General features: G+C 49.0%; 1 long non-coding RNA gene across 1 annotated transcript in view; it reads right to left on the reverse strand.

The window, feature by feature from the left end:
• Positions 1-19,824: 19,824 nt before the first annotated feature.
• LOC139042099 (uncharacterized) overlaps positions 19,825-20,610 on the reverse strand; it is an 82,403-nt gene continuing 81,617 nt past the window's right edge. The window contains exon 3 of the long non-coding RNA XR_011498338.1: positions 19,825-20,559. This is a non-coding gene — a long non-coding RNA (uncharacterized lncRNA). The remainder of the gene's footprint in view (positions 20,560-20,610) is intronic.

Raw genomic sequence — 20,610 nt, forward strand, 5'->3', positions numbered from 1 at the left:
ATTTACATAATGTTATAAACCAATGTTACCTCAATAAAAAAAAGAGGGAAAAAAAAGAAAGCATCCCAGGCAGAGGGAACAGCAAGTGCAAAGAGCCAGGGACAAAGAGTGTGCCTAGTATGCGTGATTGGAGAGGGAGAGACCCAGGAAGAGCAAAAGGGTTACAGGACATGAGGTCAGAAAGGTCAGGGTTGGGGGTGGCTTTCAGACCCTGTAAGGCTCTGTAGGCCACTGAAGGATTCTGGCTTCCTCTTTTAATGAGATGAGAGGCATTGGAGGGTTTTGAATGAGATATCCTGACTTATTGTTTTTAAAGGATCCCTAGAGCTGCTGGGTTGAGAATTCACGTAAGTAGGGAAGCACGACAATCTCCTTCAGTTGGTAGTAGGCTCATGCAACAATCCTAGAGAGGGGTGACGATAGCTTGAACCAGGTTGGTAGCAGTGCAGGTGGCAAGAAGTGAATATATTTTGAAGACAGAGCCAAGAGGGATTTGCTGACAGATTGGATGTGAGAAGTGAAAGAGAAAGAGATGTCAAGGATGACCCTAAGATTTTTGGGGCTACGCTACTGGAAGGATGGATGGAGTTGTCATTAACTGAGATAGGGAAGATTAAAGAAGGAGCAGGTTTTATGGGGAAGATAAGAATTCATATTTGGACAAGTAAGGTTTGACATGCCTCTTAGACCTCCATGTGGAAATGTCTCATGGGCAACTGGATAGACACGTGTAGTGTTCGGGGGGAAGACCAGGCTAGAGCTACATATTTAATATCATGTTAAATATAATATTAAATATATATATATATATATATATAGCTATATATTTAGAAGTTATCTGCATATAAATCCCTGGATAAGTGATTGTAAATAAAGAAGAGAAGAGGTCAGAAGATTGAGCCCAGGGTATCCAAGATGCACAGGTTGATTGAGGAGGAAAAATTAACAAAAGCCACTGAGAAGGAGTTACCAATGGTGTAGGAAAAACACCATGAGAGGGTGGTGTGTCCTGAAAGCCAGGTGACGCATTTCAAGGAGGAGGAAGTGATCAGCTATGTCAAATGCTGCTGGCAGGTCAAGTATCTCAAGATGAGAACTGAAAATTGATTTAGCAACAGGATGGTCATTGATGATCTTAGAACAATTTTGGTGCAGTAGGGGCAGAGGGAGCCCCACTAAGGGTTCAAAAACAATGAAAGCAGCCAAATCGTGTAGAGAAAATCTCTCTTTATAAGCTATTCCAACCAATAAATGAAGAAGGAATGACAGGATTAGAATTTCAGCATTTTGCAAGGCCCTAAAGAAACAAACAATCCAGGCAGAGGTCAGCAGACTATGGCCCGTGAGCTATATCTGGCCTGCTTGTTTTTGTACATAAAGTTTTATTGGTCCTCATCCATGCCGCTCATTTATGTGCTGGCTTTGGCTTCTTCCACACTATAACGGCAGTGTTGAGTAGTTGTGATAGAGACCACACAACCCATAGACTAAAATATTTACTGTCTGCCCCTTACAGAAAAAATTTGCCAACTCTAATCTAGGCAATGGTCCTCAGTGGCTGCTAATGTCACAAGAAGAGAACAACCAGACCATTATGTGCCTCTGATGGAAGCACACGCTACTCCCTAGGAGGCTGTCTTACAACATAATAAAAAATCAAATCTAAATCAGATGGAACTAAGTACCAGTTCATAGGAAATAGAAGGAAACAACACAATGGAATGCAACCAGCAAGATCCAGAATGTGGGAAAGGCTACGATGTGGGGAAAACAACAACTAAATTTCTTCAACAAATAAACTATAAGGCCAAAAGCAAAGTGGAGGAAGGACTTATAGATTAAGACTAAGGAAAGCTTTCAACTAAATATAATGTGTGACCCGTATGTGGATTCTGATTCAAACAAACCAACTGCTAACAACAACGAAAAAATGATACAATTGGGGAAATTTGAACACCAACTAGCTATCTGAAGATACTAACAAATTGTGAATTTCAGGGAATGTGATGATGCTATTATGGTTATTTTTCTAATCATTATCTTTAAAAGACCAGTATTTAAATATTAATGGATGGAATTATATAATGGCTGGGATTTGCTTCAAAATAATCCAGTGGGGAGGTAGAATAGGGAGATTTGGGTGAAAAAATTGGTCACGAGCTGGTAATTACTGGAGCTGGGTGGTGGCTACTAGGGGTTCATTATACTATTCTCTTTACTTTAGTATATGTTTGGAATTTTGCACAGTAAAAAGCTAATTTAAAAAGAAGAGAATTTGGACCCCCAACAAGCAGAAGCAACTCTTGGGAGGAACTGAAATGGAGCGATTTCTGGAGGAGTAAAGAAGAGTTTTAAAACCTTGGTCATCTCCGCCAGGCTGCCTTCACAGTCCCCACAGCTTTCACGGAAGGTTTATTGCTGCTCCTGGCGGCTCTCCTGAATAACAGTTTTGGTTTCTTCTTAAACTTCCCACTCGGAGCCTGTAGGTAGCCAGGGAGAAGGTGTGGTCTCAGTCCTTGAGAAGCTGCCCTCTAATTGCACGGTCAAATCCCACAGCTGACAATTCACCAAAAGAGACTAGCTGAATGGGAACACAGAGCACGGAGGATGTGAGGGTCTTAATGAGACGCTGGTCCAGAGAAGCAACAATGGGGTGGGCTGAGAGAGATGCCAAGTGCTTCCTGGAGGAGGTGAGGCCCTGGAAGATGGGCAGGGAGGGCAAAGCAGGGCATTTTAGGAAGGGAGGTAACATGAGCAGAGGCTAGGGCTCAGCGGGGAAGCCCTTTCCAGACTTTTCCAGAGATCATGCTGGAAGGGACTGAGAAATGATGACATCCATCCTCCACACCACCCTCTGCTGTGTCTCTATGGATTGCTTCCTGTGAGCCACGCTGACCCACAGCCAACCTTCTGGATTGCCTCAGGGCCCATAACTGCAGAAGTGAGCCCCTGGCTCTGTGAGTTGCAGGAGGCCTCCTCAAAAAGCGAGAGTTTGCACAATGAGAAGGGAAACATCCCTGTGTGAGTCCTGTACAACCAGACGCTCCAGCGAGGGCAACCCCAGGCCTGCCTCTCCACCTGGCATCTCGGTCCTCTGAGCTCTGCCCACTCCTCTCGCGGATGACTCATGATGCCGAGAATATTCTCCATCTGGGGTGATCCATGCAGGTTCCAAGTAGGATGGGCTTCATGAGGCTCTGGGGTCCCCTGATATTGTGTGAATATTTGGGGTGTGCATTTTATCAGGTCGAGTCCACAGCCTTCATCAAATTTTCATGGGATTCTATGACTCCAAAGGTTTAGAATCACTGGACCAGAGGTTTAATAATTTTTTGATGTACTGGATTTGCAGTGAGGTCTGGGGTACAATTACATCTGTTAGAGCTCCTTCAAAGGTCCTCCTGCCCCCCCAAATAGAAGATTATTTCAGGATCAACGAGAACAAAAATTAAAATTCTTCAACGGTAGGCTAACAGCAATGCAAACCTCAAGCATCCTCTCCCCTTACAGGCCGAACAAAATAGCAAACCTATCAGGAGCCGTTTCCCACGTAACAGCTGACATTATACATATTTTTCAAGCCCTACAGTTGACAAAGCAAATTATTTCATAGGCTCTTCATTTTGAGAATTTTGCTATGAAAACTTTAAAAACAGAGTAAAGCAATAAAATGGGGTGTAATTTGTATTTTTTAATTGAATTGTGTTTGTCCTAATGGTTGAATGGCCCCTGCAAATCGGTAGCCCCCAAACCCTCCCAACTTCACATCCCCCCCAAGGCCGTGCCATAAAGGTTGTGGAATCTAGGGCAGTCTGCCCTGTCTGCCTCCTTCAAATAGTTCATATGCTCATTTAGCCAACCTCTACTGGATGCCTACTGGGCTGGAGGTCCTGATATGCTGCAGGAGAGCAGATTAAGACGGTGGGCCATGGGCAATGCAGCAGTGCCCAGCCAGACCTCCCTGCCATTCTGCTTTCCCTCCCCTGCCCAGAGAGCTCAGCAGCACCCCCTGATCCTACACAAGTCTCGATCACCTCTAGCTAATGTCTGTCAATTGCTTATACTGATTCCAACTTCACACAAATCCTGAGAGGTAGGTATTACTCCTACATACATTTAAGGAAGCTGAGGAAATAAGTCACCTGTGCAGAGCCCCTTAGTAATGGATGGGAGAGACAGGACCCTATCTGAAAAGCTGCCTGACCACAGGGTAGGTGCTCTAAGTCCTCCACCACAGAACTGAGTTCCTGTCTGCTTGGTTACTGCTCGTCTGACACCACTCTGGACTTATCCACCCACAAGGAAACCCTGCCACAGGGACCTGGGCAGCTCCATGTTTCAGCCACAGAGTGTCAACAACAATTCTTAGATGTCAGCAGGCCTTGCCCCCGCCCCAAGGGGAAGAGGGCATGACAGAAGTAGGGGACACAGCTGATGCAGCCATGCAACCCACTCAGGTTGTGTTTACCCAGTTCCCCAGGCACCATCCTCTGGGCTGACTGACCAGGCTCTCTGCCCCACTCACCCCCTGGGCTGCCATCCTCACCAAGATGACTAACGCCTCTTCTCACATTTATGAGATGCTTCAGCCTTTGGTTTCAGCCATAAGGAACTGGAGGCAGGCAGAAAAGAGGGGGAAGAGAGAGGGCTGGGAGGAGGTGGCCATGGCAGGGAGAGGAGGTGGGCAAAAGCCAGAGGAAACTGGAGGCAGAATGCAGACCTGGGGCCAGGAGACCCTCCTGGTCAGAGCATGAACTGAGGAAGGGGTCCCAGAACACCTGAACAGCACTGCTATGTTCCAGGACTATGCTGAGCTCTGGGACACAACAGTGAACAATAGAAGACACGGTCCCAATCCTCAGGAAACTTTCTGCCTAGTGGACACAGATATTAAATATACACACACAAACTGGGGTGAGTTCTATAAAAGTGTAGGATACTATAAGGCAATGCAGTGGAAGGGCCAAAATTAGATGGACTGTGCGGGGATAGTGGTTGCCTGGGAAGATCACTGAAGAAATTACATTTAAATTGAGAACTGAACAATGAATAGGCATTAACCAAGTAAAGGAGGAGTTAGAGGATGGAAGAATTACAGAGAATGGGAAAAGCATGTGCAAAGACTCTGTGGTGACGGGGCTGGCCCCGTGGCCGAGTGGTTAAGTTCGCGCGCTCCGCTGCAGGCGGCCCAGTGCTTCGTTAGTTCGAATCCTGGGCGCGGACATGGCACTGCTCATCAGACCACGCTGAGGCAGCGTCCCACATGCCACAACTAGAAGAACCCACAACGAAGAATACACAACTATGTACCGGGGGGCTTTGGGGAGAAAAAGGAAAAAATAAAATCTTTAAAAAAAAAAAAAAAAAGACTCTGTGGTGAGAAAGAGCTTGGCACATTCTAAAGGAGTTCAGTATGGCTATAGGGTGGTGGGTGAAGGAGTTGAAGCAGGAGAGAGTAGGAGGCTAGAACATGCGGGACACATAAGACCATGGCTAAGATCTTGGATTTCAAGGTGAGAAGTGTCATGATAATGTTTGCTTTTCAAGATCATGTGAGCCACCATGTGGTGCATGGAGCTATGAAAGGGACCAAAGAGGAAGTGGAGAGATCAGTTAGGAGGCTGCTGTGATCATCTAATAAGAGGTAATGGAGGCTTCATCTAGGTGGTAGCAGTGGAGGTGGAGAGAAGAGTGCAGAGGCAGGAAGTATTCAGGCAGTTAGATGGACAGGATTCATAATGGACTGCCTAGCGGCATGGGGAGGGACAAGTATGAACAGTGACCCTGGACTCCTGGGTGGATAAAGGTGCCATTCACCCACACAAAGAAAACCGGAGGGGAAGCAGTTTTGGTGGTTGGATCAAGAGTTCAGTTTAAAGATATTAAGATCAAGATGCCTCTGACACAGCCAAACGGAGACATGAAGAAGGCTGCTGGATACAGGGGTCTGGAGCTCATGAGAGAGGTCTGCGCTAGACCGTAAATTTGGCACTTGCGATAAGTTGCTTGAGTAATGGCCTGGTAGTACCCGTGAGGATGTGCCTGGCAGAGGTCTAACTACAAGGAGCTTATTGACCAAGAGCCCTCACTGCTGGGCTCTGAAACCCATCACTGCCTTTGCACAGAGGGAGCAGGGAAGGGACACTAAGGCAGGTCCACTCCTGGGAGACACAGGACCCCTCTAACGGCTGACTTTGGTTAAAGGGCCTCCTGACAGCCTTGCTGAGCATCCTTAGATTGCACCCAACCTCCCTTTCCTCTACCCATCACTCAGGGTCAGACTCACATGGTGGTCTGATAGCTCTCTTCTGGCCTTTCCCGGCTCCCTCCTCATTCCCTTTCATAGATGTTTTCCTTAATAAAATCTGTACACATTTAATCCCATCTTGGTGTCTGCTTCTCAGAGGGCCCTGCCACGCTGAATCTGAGCTTGGCCCTGTGACTTCCTGTAAACAATGGAACAGTAGCAAATATGACACAAGTGGAGGACAAGATTTGGTAACTGATGATGGGTTCAGTTTGGGACAAGGTAAGTTTGAGATACTATGAAGTGTTGAAATAGAAATGTCCAGTAGTCAGTTGAAGAGAAATTCTGAAACTCAAAAGAGAATCCTGGGTCGGAAAACAAATTTGGAAATCATCGGGAGATGGGTGATGGCTGAGGCAAAGGGAGGGGATGAAATCCCTCTGGAAGCGTGTGGACCATAAGAAGTGAAAAGGGCCAGGGGTGGAAGTCATTCAGCTCCCATCTGGAGGAGGCACCCAGCCAAAACGAAGCTGGAAGAAATTACCAAGCAGTGAAGAGATACCACTGCTCTCTGGCTGCTCCAGCTCTCTTCTGAAGTCTACCGTAAATGGCCAGGAAAGCAATTAGCACTAGGGTGTTAACGGTTAGTAACAGATGTCTCCAGAAACATTTGCATTTTAATTAGGGGTCTAAACCTCATAGTAATTCTGGCTTTGGAGCCAAGACTTGAGGCAAATCCTGGCTCCACCGTCTACTGTGATCTTGGATACTGGAGGCCTTTGTTTGATCCTATAAAACAGGAGTAACAACTCCTGTATCTCAAAGAGGTAGAAGATATACCAAGTTTCTGGCACACCCTTCATCGATGCGGTTCTCAAACTTTACAGTGCATCAGACTCAAAACATGGAGGGTTTGACCCCAGCCCCGGAGTTTCTGAGTCGGGATGTGTGAGATGATACTGATGTTGCTGGTCTAAGAACCACATTTTGGGACAGGATGTTCTCCTTGAAGGATCCCTACCATGTGAGTGAATATCCACTCCACGTACCCCCAAAACTGGTGTGTGGCGCTAGAGAACGGCCGTGGGATTAGAGCTCTGGGTTCTAAGTGCAGAAGCATGATAAAGCAGCGGGAAGGTGAGGAATGGGGACAGGCACACAGTCTTCTCCCTCAGCTGTCACCCAAGACATCTCAAAGGCTACAAGTTGAGTGATTCACACCTGGGTGTTTGAAAAGCTGTGACTCACCGGATGCAGTAGGTGGCCTACATTGACTCAGTCCTTACGGAGGGTGGCAGGGAGGGGAGCAGGTCTGCAGAGTCACAGCCAACAGTCAGCAGAATGGACTGAGGTCTCCTGGGCACCCGAGGAGCCAGGCCCCGGGGCTGGAAGGAAGAGAGAGACGCAGAAGGGCTGGAGGAGGGCAAAGGCGATGGAAGCTGGGAAGGCAGCCTGCCTCCCAGGTCTGGAAGGCAAGAGGGAGCCTATGGCATCTCTTCCCAATTTCAGATAAGTTCACCTCTGCTCTGGGTTAAGAAGACCCTGAAAAGCAAGAAAAGCAATCTGGAACTTCCTCAGGAAGTCTACTCCCCAGTATTGTCCATCCCTCTCCATCCCTCTCGGCCCTGTGATACCCACAGAACCTTCCCCACTCTCCCCAGGGCATCACGTATGGAAATCTCCAGGAAAGCCCATAATGACAAGAGTGAAGGAATATGATCATCTTTTAACAAAGGCCTGTCACAGACATCCTCTTATTTTATTCCTTAAAAATCTCTTCTGAACTCCCAATTTTATGTATATAAGTTTTTTCAACCCACACTTACTACCATGCTAGGTAGTGAGATTGCAAATATTAACTAATCACAATGCTCGCCCTCAAGGAATGCTGCCTAATGAGATATAAAATGTGCTGCATTTATTTTAGAGTCTATGAAACACTTTCATGTACAATCGTCCTCATAACGGCCACAGAGAGTTGGCGGTATGGATCCTATTTCATTTTTTGCCATTCTGATCTTCAGCTTCAATACTCCCCCCTCAGAAGCCTCGCTCACATCCCAACCTAAAGAGCTACACTGTCAGTGCCACGTCACCTGGTATAAATTTTCTGAGTGACATTTATCACAGTCTGATCTTTTACAAATTTATTTGTCTATTTATTTCCTCTTTCTCCCTGCAGCAGAATATAAATTTCACCAAAGTAGGAAATGAGTCTGCCTTGTTCACTGCCGTATTCCCAGTACCCAAATCAGTGCCCAGCCCAGAACAGGCACTCAGGATACACTTGCAGAAGGAAGGAGTGTGGGGAAGGAGGAGTGGGAGAATGGGCAAGGCCTCCAGAATCCTCCTCCGCCACCCTCCTCCTCTCCCTAAGTGGCAGAACTGAGGCTCACATCCATCCGGGCTTCCCCTGAGCCTAGGGCTCCTCCCCCTAAGGTGGCTCCCACCCTGGGGCCACTCTGGGCCAGCACCCGGGTTCTGAGGCTGGCAGGCTGACATTCCTTGCCTGGGCACAGAGGCAGATGCACCGAGGACTCTCAGACTTCAGTGCTGAACAGCTCATTAACCCAGAGTCTGAGATGCCATAAGAGAAGCCAGGAGTTGGATCCGCATTCACCTGTCATTCCCAATCCCTTCACGAAAGAAGTCATGGAACTCTGGCTGTATTTAGGATCATTACACTCAAGAAAACATCAATCAAGGACCAAATAAGTCAAGAGAGATTCAGTTCACTTTCTTTTAGGAGGCAGAAAAATACAACGTTCTTCACGACTTTTTAAATTAAGAACAAAGAATAAAATTCTTATTCAGTAAATATAGCAAACAAAAAAAATTCTATTGTGTGACTAGGTAAGAAGGAAAGAGAAAGAATAAAGGGAGGGGGAGAGAGAAGGGATGGGAGACAAAATCATAGAAGAGTCATTGCTCTTAAAATGGGAAGGGGCTGCAAGCAACCATAGGGTCCAGGCCCCTTCTCTGAAAGATGGGGTACTGGTCCTGGGTATTGGTAAAGTAGCTGAGGCCCCAGCAGTTAAGTGAGTTGCCCAAGGTCTGTAGCCAGCAAGGACTGGAGCAAGACCAGATCCACTATGGTCAGACAACACATAATTTGGTAAAAGAAACAAAGACTTCTTCAAAGTATTATACTTAGAGCTAAAAATCAATTATTTGAGAGTGAGAACCATGTCATTTTTATCTTTATTTTCCCATTCCTCCTAGCAAAAGGCCATGTCCCCATTTGGTTCATGAGAAAGGGGGTAACCCCAAAAGATGCACAGGAGAGGCATAAACACAGGTACCCTCTGCAGTTCAGAAGACACAGACATCAAGCTGCGTTTTTGCAACAACACTGATATTTCCATCATTAAAGAGTGTGCCTATGAGTGTAGCCCTAGATTGTGTTCCCCAAGTTAGAAATTATAGGAAAACCCACAGGGATGAACACGTTGCCCTGCCACAGGCTGCTGTACTCGTACCCAAGACAGCATGGCACCTTCCTCCTGGTGCTCTCCAGCTGTCTGTGCCCTCCCCTAACACCCATTCAGCTGCTGCTGCCATTGCTAAGCCTATGCTGAGAATCTGGAACATTCTCTCTTTATCCCAATCCCAGGCTAGTGTTTATAGGGGGAAAATTTTTTTTTAAGTGTGGTCAATGTAGTTATAAAAGCTCTATGACTCCAGAGGATGGATCTTCCCAAGTAATTCCATATGAATATAAATGGAAAGACCTTTCCTTGGTAAAGCCCAATTCTGTTCTAGAATCTCCTTCATTGCAGTTCCCCTAAGACTACGTGTGTACAGCTGACCACAGAACCCTTTAGATCCTCACATTAATGACGAGGACTACACCTCTAATACAAGTTTTCCAGGTCACAGTGAGAAAGCCACCACATGTCTTCGCTTCTGCCAGGAAGGTACATGATTTGCACGTAACCAACTCTTTACTGTAACAAATGGCTTTGTAATGGGCTTTTTGGTTCCACATGGCTTTATAGTTTGTCGCATGTATACTTCATCCAACGCCCTAGATCCAGGCTCCCCACCACAGTCTAAGCGCCATGAGGACAAAGATTGTGCCTCCTTTTTTTCTCTTTTTGTAGACCACCTTCTCTCATTGCCCTGCCTCCCGCCCCCACCCATCCCCGAGTGCTTAGCGCAGCATTCAGGGCATATTTTAGATGTTGGTTAGCGGAGTGTTGAATTTCCTGCTCTTCCCAATTCTCTGTCACTTATTGCAGATGCAAGGGAACACAAGGCAGGCAGGAGAGAAGGCTCTCCCCTGGCCAGATAAGCCACCCCCCTTTTCCAGACCAGACCTGGGCTGAAGCCTGCCCACAACAGACCAAGGGCAGTCACTGCCCCTCCCCAGGATGCCTCTCGCACGGCCCCTCCATCTAACCGCTATCCATCTATCCATCAGCCCCATCCGCTCGCCTACCCCCGACGAAGAGAGGGGAAGAGAGGCGTGGCTCTGCCTTGGATTTGCAGAGCAGAGTGCAACGCCACCTGAACCATGGGGTCTTAAACTGCGGGAGCTGGGAAGGACTTGGGGAGCACCTGCCCAACCTTCACTTTCAGGCAAGACAAATGAGGTCCTGGGTGGTTAGTGACTTGCCCACGGTCACATGGCTACTTAATGGGGCCCAGTCAGGGCTAGAAGTCAAGTCTCCCAGCCAATGCTCTGTTATCTACCCCACCGCCACCTGATACTGTCCCCTTTCCCCCTAGGCCTGCCGTTCTTGGTCTGGCTGATTATAGTGCCTCAGGTAAAGATGAATAGATGGAAACAATGTCTAGAATTATCTATCTAAGGCTCTATTTTTGCCTGCACGATAGAGAAATGATCTGAGGGACCTAACCAAGACACGGTCAGCTGGGTATGCTCAGGTTCCCCTGCTGGTCTACAGAATCACTTCGGGGCAAACCAAGTGGGGAGGCTCATGCCATGGCTAGGCCATGGTCACCCTCTGAGACAATCAGACTCACTGAACACGAGTCAAGAACCAGGCAGGATGGACAAGTGGACTGCTCAAGCCACCCGACTCTGGAACTGTCTATCACACCCATGGCCCCGAACAGGTGGGACTAAATCTGTGAGCCAGACACTGACCACGTCAACTTCAGCACAAAGAGGCACCTTTGCATGGAGGGAGTCAGCTAGCCTTGGGTTTGAATCACAGCTCTGCCCCCTACAAAGAAAACTTGAGCAACTCACTTTTCAGAGCTTCAGTCTCCTCACCTATAGAATGGGAATACCTACTTAATAGGGTTGGATAAAGATGAAGTATGATAAAGTCTAGAGACCGCTTGGTTTAGTGTCTGGAGAATAATAAGCACTCAATAAATGGTAGCTAAGCCTTTTGAAGCCCGGCAGGGATTTGGCTGTCTGGCAAACCCACGGGCTCCCAGGGGGATGGAGGTGTGACTGACACATCCCCTAAGAATCCTCATCACTCCCTCACACAAGCAAGGAAGTAAAAGCCAGGCATTTCCCTGCAATACGATGCTTCTTGAACATGAGTTTGTCAGTTTGAAACCCAAACACATTGAGGATTCTTTCCTCTCCCTTCTCCTCTCTCGCACCCAACAACACATCCCACCCCCAGCCTCAGGAGAGCTGAGGAGTTATGACAGCAGTGATCTAATAGCTCAACCGTGTGACTGCGAGGGTCACTATATATCAAGCTGCCATCAACACAACACTCACAATTCCTGGCAGAAAGATGGCCTCTGGGGAGCCCCAGGCTCATAAATACCATAAGGAAGTAGACACAGGGCTAGAAACAGCTCTGCGTAAATTACCCCCTATTTCTAAGCCCTGCAGTCAGAGCAGGAAGCGCGGTTCTGAGAATGAGATTTCTGGAGGGACTGGAGGAGTTGGGGAAAGAGAAGTTCATTAAAGGAAAGAGATTTGTATTCAGAGCTGGATTCTCAGAGGGAACCCAGTAAAGTCCAATTGAGGTCTGAGTCAGGAAGCACCACACCAAGAAGGAAGACGTAAGATCCCAATGACAGGAAAGCATCTGTGTGTTGCCTCGTGAACTGTCCCTAGCTATGGCCATAAAGTCACTCTCAGGGCAGTTATTCATCCCCATCTGTCTAGACAGTCTCTATTGTCCATGTGTAATTATTACTAACGCCTTTGTGCACTTTCAAAAGTGTCCCAGCTTGGATGATAAATTATGATTACCCAATACCACAAAGTGGCAAAAACATCTTAGCTGCTCAGAGACTTAGCATATGAGAGAACAGGAGAATGGAATCAAACTAGAAAAGGTCATCTTCTTCTAGGATGGCTGCACAATCCCACAAGACCCACACATTTGCAGGAGAGGAAGTTCTATATTTTCCATTAGTAATTCCTTTTGGATCTGTCAACCGGAAGTTTTCCCCTGCTATCTACCCTAGTCCCCAGCCCCAGTGAAGAAAGCCCTTTTCTCTGGCTCTGATGTCGATGGAGATAAAGCAATGCTCTTACTTAAGTGTCAGAAACATCCTTTCCTTGCATGAAAACACTTCTCTGGGTTCAGGTCTCACAGCCTCTTCTCTGGACTAAGCTGTTCCGGCTCCTCTAGCCTTTCCTCTGATGACAATGTCTCTGTGACACGGTACAGTTCTTGGCCTCCAAGAGTAAGTAGGAATCAATGTTCCAGCACCATAGCCTCCAGAGAGAAGAGCAGGTGAATCACCACAAGCCCTCAGATCTGGGTCACCCACCCACCCACGCAGCCTGAACTGCCCGCTCTGAGCTGCCACGGAGTCACAGACCCGTTGAGAGGGAAGATGCCTCCTTGGGTAAGTGGCCAAACTACCACCTCGTCCCCAGAGCGAGGTGGAAGCCTCCATCTCAAGGGGACGTGGGGGACGAAGGGGTAGTGTCTCCCATCATTCTCTCCTGGGCACCGGCACAAGCAAACAGGTGCAGAGAACCGGGCATTCCATCCCTGGAAAAGGACACACAACCACCCTGGGGCAGTGAGACCCGAATCCCGTCAAAAAGCAAGTCACTCTAAGTAGCCCGGCTTCTTCTCCGCACTCGCCTCTCTCCTCTGAGCCCCAATTCCCAGCCCTTGGCCATGATGGGGTCCACTCGCCTCCCCGCCCAGCCCGGGGCTCCAAAGACACGCAGTCTACCCTCCACCAGTCCCGGGACGCCTCCAAGGGTGGCACGCAGCTTCCTTCACAGAAACTTCGCTGGAAGCTCAGCCCCTGCTCAGCAAGCCCTCCCCTTGAGTGGTCCCCCCACAAAACTTCCCGGCACCAGGAGTCGCGGCAGGGTGGCAGGAGGCCCCGAGGCTCGTGGACACCCGAAGGTCAGCACCTGCTCCGAACCGGGCAGCGCGAGCCTCTCGGGCTGTGAGCTAAGCACACGCGCCACAACGAACGAGATGCCAGCCCTGGGCGCCCCGGCAAGGGGCACACCACTCCCATCCCAAAACGCCAAACGCTGCGGGGCTTTCCCAGGCCCGGGAAATTGCCACGGAAGTTGCCAAGGAAAGGGCAGCGGGTGCAGAGGAAGAACCGGCTTAGGGTACACTCTGGGCCAACTAGGAATCTCCACAGTCCATGCATCCCCCAACAGGTAGCAGCACCACCGGGGACACGGAGCCGGAGGCGCGGCGCCTGCCACCGGGGAGAGCAGCAAAGCCCCGCAGGCAGCGGGCGCCAGGGCGCAGACAACCATTTCCTGGGCAGCAAGACCCGGGGCTTACCTTGAATTAATGCAGAGTCCCGCGCTCAGCTGAATGAGGAGAGTGTGCTAGTAATCCCGAGACATCATTGAATTATTTTAAAAGAGGAAACGGTGGGGGAGGGGGACGGAGAGAGCGGGGAGGAAAGATGGTGAAATTGAAGGGGGGAGAAAGAGCAATCAACAGAAAGAAGCGGGGAAGAAAGGCCGAAGGAGGTAAGGTAGAGAAACGGAAAATAAAATAAAGAGAAGGGAGACAGTTAAAAAAAAAAAATGTCTCCTGCCCACACAGTGGAAAACAAATTTCTGACAATCAGAAAGAGAAGTCGCACACATGCCCCCAGAGGGGGCAGACTGGGGCTAACAAAGGAGACGGGGAGCCTGGTGTAGTGTCCGCTCGGAGGAAGCGATCGCGGTCCAGCCACGGGCAGCCCCGGCGACGCGGAGCGAGCGGGCGGCTGTGCGGGGACGAACGCGGCGTGAGCGCGCCCGGTGAGGCGGGGCGGGGCAGCCCCCGGCTGGGTTACAGCGTGCGTGCGGGGCTCTGAGTAGTAAACAGCCCAGGGGCGAGGAAGTTAGGTCAGGGTTTCTGTGGGAAAGTTCAGCGACCTCAAACTTGCACAGGCGATTTCCCGTTTGTGGGTAGGAGTGGCACCTCCCAGTGTCCTGCTCGGGACCTCACCGGCTCCAGGGTCCCAGCCGCCTGGCTCGCTGGGCCTGGGAAACCGTGATGGAAGAGCATGATTATATCCAAAGAGAACAGAAGCGAACTGGGGGCTTTGAGGATCAAGATAAGGGAGAGGGGACCAGTCGCTGAGCCAGATGCTGCCCGAGGACAGGGGGCCCCAGCCGCGGTAGGGAGCATCTCTGTGCCTCTGGAGGGACCTAGAGGCTCTCCGAGGACGCCAGGGGCCGGGTGAGGGCTCTAAGGGAGATCCTGTTCGCCGGGGGGCAGTTAGGGAGCACAAAAAATAAACAGCCCTAAAAACTGAGTCAAACTGGTGTTCCAAAGGCTTTCTAGACCTGAACCCCTCCGAGGGCTCCCTCTCTCCCATTTCTCTGGCTCTCTGCATATCTTTCCTCAAAAACAGCGGAAAAGCCTCCCAGAGCACTTGCTGGCCAAAACCTTGGTCCCACCAGCCCATCACTTCAGTCCAAGTAGGTCCCCCAGGGGCTTCACCAGCTGGCTCTAAGTAGCTGCCCAGCCTCCACCAAAAGCTCAGAATCCGAGCACAGAAGGGCCTCAGAGAAAGGGGGCGGGGGGCAGTAGGACGGATCAAAAGGGGCAAGAAAAGAAACAGAAAGGAAGAAGTAGGGAAGGAGGAAAAAGAGCAAAGGAAGGGTTCCCTCACTCCCCGCTCTTGTTCTGTAGGCCTGGCTTTGACACAGACCAGCAAAACCTCTGAAGGCTGAGCCGGGGGATGCCACAGTTGATGGAGGGTGGTCAGCCTTTCCTTCTTAGTGGAGAGCTTCCCATGGCTAAGAGCAGGGATTCTATTTAGTCAACTTTGCACCCGTACACCGTGCCCGCCCAGGGCCTGGCACACCTTGGAAAACATTCCTAGAAAGGAACTAAATAGCCACAAGGCCACAGGCTCCTATCCCCTTCCTCTTAGCTTGGGGTGTGGAAAGCAAGTGAAGACCAAGGGCTGTGCAGCCTCTTTGCTAGTTCCCACTTCACCCCAGAGAGTCTGCTTGGGAGGGTCACTCAGTGAGGACCCAGGACTTCCACCCCAGGGTCAGGTAAGTCCTGAAATTATCACCTACCCTGAAAAGGAGTGAGTCTGGTCTCTATGAATTAGACTTTTGGAACACCAGGCCTTTAGCCCTGATATTAAAAAGTGCTCCAGCTGGGCACTGGGAAACAAAGGAAGGCTGCACAGTTTTTCAGAGGCTGACAGGTTTTTGGAAAGTCTCACAGATCTGGTTTCCCTTATTAAGAACTTTTTTTTCAGTTCAAGCATCAGAATACAGTGGGACCCTCTCTTGTGGAGGAGATCTTGGGCCCTGCCCAAAGGGAGGCCAGAATCCTAGGGCCTGGGGCATCAGTAGCCCTCCTCTCAAGGGAGAAGAAACACAAAGTGGGGAGGAAGAGGGAGAGGTTTACCCACTTTAGGAAATTAACCTCACAACCTGTCGAATCTGTGGAAGAGGAATGACTCCATTAGCCCAAAATGGACTCTTCACACCCCCCACTCCACCCCAACACGTGTACACAGTGCAGTTCCCAGCCACTGAGGCCCTTCTTCCATCAGCCTATAAGCAGGAGCATCCACACTACGATGTTTGGGTTTCTTTTAATAATGGAAAAGTTTAAAGAGCTAGGATACCAGAAGGCTGATGGTTTTCCTGGCGTAGAATCTCCTTGAGAGAAGAGCATCCATACTCACCCCCCACCATCATCAAAACAAACAAGAATTGTGCCCACAAACAAGACTCTCTGTGATGGCCCATTCATGCTCTTGGGAGAGGGCCATGCCCATCAACTGCGTGGTTCCACGATAGAGTCCCTTCACCTGTCCAAGAAGGCATCAGAATCCCAGATGCCCGAGGACAACCCCTCGGACACACCTATGATTTTATTTCTTGCATCTCTTTCTACAAGTAACAACTAATTAGAACAATATGGTGTCCTTTCAGACATAACACAAATGTTGGTTTTGGGTTTTCTTCAATTTGAATGAGTTGTGGCTGCTGTCCAGTGCCTTTTGTTCTAGGCAGAGCGGGTGGGAGAAGTAGGCTGGGATGCAGGGATTCAGTTCAGTGCACAGGGCATGTCTCTCCAGCTCTTCACCCCGGCAGACGCATCTCCTCCCTGCTGCCAGGCCTCTGCTGGACCCAGCGGGGAAAAGAGCTCAGCGCTCAAGACGCACTCTCTTCTCTTCACCGGACCAGCAAGGGTGCACCTTGGACAGCCGTGGCACAGACCCACACCCGTATTGCGCCCCCTAACGGGACTTCGCACTGGGGCCCTGGCTTCAAAGAAAAGACCCGGGTTTAATAATTCAGCCTGCTTGAATGCCATTTAGTAGCCATGGCAACCAGTTCCCTGACATCTACTGGTAGGCAGGATGTGGTTGGAAGGGGAAAGAGAGGGAGAGAGAGGATGGTAAAGGAGAAAGGACAAGAAAGAAACCCAGCTCAAACAGCATCTAAACTTTCTCTGCTTTCACTCCACATGGTAATCCTGACAGTGTGAGGCCAGTGAATCTCAGCTCTCTGTGCCTCTCCCTAGCTGTCTTCTCCTCCATCTCTGACTTCTCTCTCTCCTCATCTTATCCCTCTCTATCTCTTCCTCTCTCAAACCTATTGCAAGTTAGGAGATCGAGGTTCCTGACTTGGCATTCCAACTAAACACTTTTGTGACTCTGGCAAATGCCCTTCTTTGCCTTGTTTTCCTACTGTAAAATGACATTCACTGTGGTTCCCTCCAGCTCTAACAGTCCATGACTCTATGGTCCTCTCTCTGTCTCTGTCATCTCTCCACCCTCAGCCTTTCATCTCTCTCTGGCTATCTCTGTCTCTCCATCTGTCTGCCTCTTTGTTTGTTGCTATGTTTCTCCATCTTTCTCTCTTTCTCATTTTTTCTGTCTCATGAATGCCGTTTGCCATCAGGTTTTACTTTTTTTTGTTGCTGAGGAAGATTTGCCCTGAGTTAACATTCATGTGAATCTTCTGCCATTTTTCAGTATGTGGGCCACCCAGCACAGCATGACCACTAACAGAGTGGTGGAGGTCCATGCTTGGGAACTGAACCAGGGCTGCCAAAGTGGAGTGCACCAAACTTAACCACTAGGCCACTGGGCCTGGCCCAAAGTTTCACCTATTTTTAATAAATATCTCATTCTCCTTTGTTGGAAAGTGTCTTATTACCTCCCTTTACCAAGCTAATCCCCCCTCATCCTCAGGTTGCAGATCAGACATCAGTTCCTCTAAGAAGCCCCCTTGCCCCACTTATCAGCTCCCATAATGCCCCAGGTTAACCCCTATTATACCTTACCTCACTGTATTGTGGGTTCCTCCACACCATGGGAAAAAGAGTGCCTCCTTCATTGCTGTACCCTGCTGGCTGCCGTTTGGGAGACACTTAAGTAGCGGTTGAATGAAATAGTAAATAACCTCAAACGACAGGTTTCTGAATGGCTGCTTGTTAAAGACTCAAGACACCCCCCAGACGGGGCACAGGTGAGGAAGCCAGAGCGGGAGCCCGTTGGAGTCCCCGCCTCGCCTTTATACCATGGATGGGGTGAAGGAGCCCTCCTCCCCAAACTGTTTTGATGAGGTGGTGAGCCAAGGGCAAGAGGCCCTTTCAGACATTTTGGTGGGGACAGTCCAGAGTGGAAATAGCTCCTGGAGGGACCGAGGATGGGCTCCAGCAGGAATGGGGACGTGAACAACACCAAGGGGATGGTTCCCTTCAGCCCATCTCCGGGTTTCTCCAGCACCGTTTGTGCAAACTCAAAAAGTAACTCTTACCCATGCAGCATTGGAAGTTCCCTCCAAGGTGTCAGAGCCTCAGGCAACAGCCTGACAGCAAATATCTTGTAGCCCTTTAGCCTGACTGCTTTCTTCTGGGAGCAGGGCCGAGAGGAAAGCAGATGGAGGCTGAGGTGGTGCTGCCAGAGGCAGAGGGGCCATCAGCGGAGGAGTCAGGGAGGATGTGGGCAGTGGTTCAGGCCCCTGCTGGGAGATGCCAGTGTGGATTTCTGTCATCCAGGAAGCAACTGCTTTAAAAAGAAAAAAGAAAATACTCTTTTGACAGTGATCTTTTATGGACAAACAAGACCTATCCATTTGAGACACCTTAACTGGAAATGTGAATGAAAAGCAAGAATTCAGAAGACAAGGCTTTCTTCCTCATGCTCCCTAAAGAATTCTCTTTCATTCATATATTACAGAAAGGGGGAGGGACAGAGCTGATCGACACTCAGACACCACCTAAGCCCTTATACCTGTGTGCACGGAGCTGCCATTGAGTTGAGACAGCCTGAAGCTCAGGGCCAGGTTTGCACGGTGGGCAGCCCCCATTCCTAACCCAGAAACCCAGGCATGCCTACCTGAGGCCCCAGCCTTCATATAGCTTTTTCCCCAAATAATCCTTAATGCAGATGGAGTGCCTTACCCTCAAAGATCTGCCAAGTGACACACCATCTTGATATGATGCACATACTGAATGACACATTTCATTAGCAGACTTCCAATAGTTGTCCTCACCACCCCCTTCCCAAGTGCCACATTCTCATATCCCCCATGCCATATGCAGGCTACCCCAGGCTCCAGAAAAAGGGAAAGGTTTAAAGCAAAAAAGTTAGAAGGGAAAAAAGAAAAAACCAGCACACACCCTGACGAAAAGACGCTGCTTTGTAAAAATGATACCCCCAAACCTGAATTTGCATCCACACTAGATCATTTGAGAAGCTCAATATGGATCCACGCTGAGTTTTCCCATCCCAGGGGAATGATACTGCCCAGCTGGTGACAACCCAACTCCTGGACACTTTCGTGCAATAGAAATCTGATAGGGGAAAAAAATAAGTTACAAAGCTTCCTGTATGCCCACACCATGCCACCACATTGCCCTCCACAAAATTGAAAATGCACGTCCTCGCCCACATGCTCTAACCAGCTCCGAGCACAGCACCCAAACATTAGGACAAACCTACGCTCTTTCACCACCCCTGAGAGCAGAACCGGAAAGCATGTGGCAGTGAACGCCCATGCTGATTCCATTTGATATACACACACACAAACTGTCGAAGCATCACACAGACACACCCCACATCCACAGAAGTGAAACATGAGCACATTCACACATACTCACACACACACACTGCCCTCCTGGGGCATACTTGTGTGTGTGTGTGTGTATTTTGCTTGGAGACAGATGATGCTCTGGATTATGAGGTTTCCATGGTTACCTTTTGTGGAGGGAATTGGGGTAAGTGAACTCTTGGGGTTCACCGTTCAACAGATGCGGCTTGCTCACTCCTGCATGCTTGCTCGCTCACTGGCTTGCTCTGCATTTTATGACTATCAGCGTTTAGTGACAGTTTCAAGTCAAGTACATTGTAATAGAGTTGAAACTTCCTAGGGCTCTGGCTTTGTCTTTGAAGGAGGGTATTAAAAACTGACTTCAACCTACAAGTTACCCTGGAAGAGTCTCAGACTAACTAGAGTCTAGGGGTAGCCAAGGTCGTATAGACCCACCCTTTCTCCCCTGTGAAACCACCCCAGAATGGGTGATAAAACCCATATTTACTAACTCATAAAAAGTTCTAAGAGAATTAAATCTAAGGGCCCAGGCCAGCATAAACCACAGGAATGGGAACAGGGCTCCAAAACCGGTGTTTCCTCTCCTTTCCACCGCCCTTTCCAGGAGGCCTTTCCAAATGGTCATCTTGCATCACTTTGGGGCAAAGTGATTTCTCAGGATAGTGTTGGCCTCAGACATGGTTCCATCTGTATATATGGGAAAGTGCCCAGTCTGGCTTGTCAAGTAGAATACTTCAACACACTTCACGTGCTGGTGTCTCATTTTCTCCGATGAGTCCAACAAGACAAACAGAACCAGGAGCCTATTGGGAAGCAATTGCCAGACTCTTCTTCAGACTTTGATGACCTAAAGAAGTAAAGAAAAGGAATAGTTTCATTTAATCAATGGAGCAATATA

This window comes from Equus asinus, chromosome 25 (assembly GCF_041296235.1).
Source record: "Equus asinus isolate D_3611 breed Donkey chromosome 25, EquAss-T2T_v2, whole genome shotgun sequence".
Taxonomy (NCBI): Eukaryota; Metazoa; Chordata; class Mammalia; order Perissodactyla; family Equidae; genus Equus; species Equus asinus.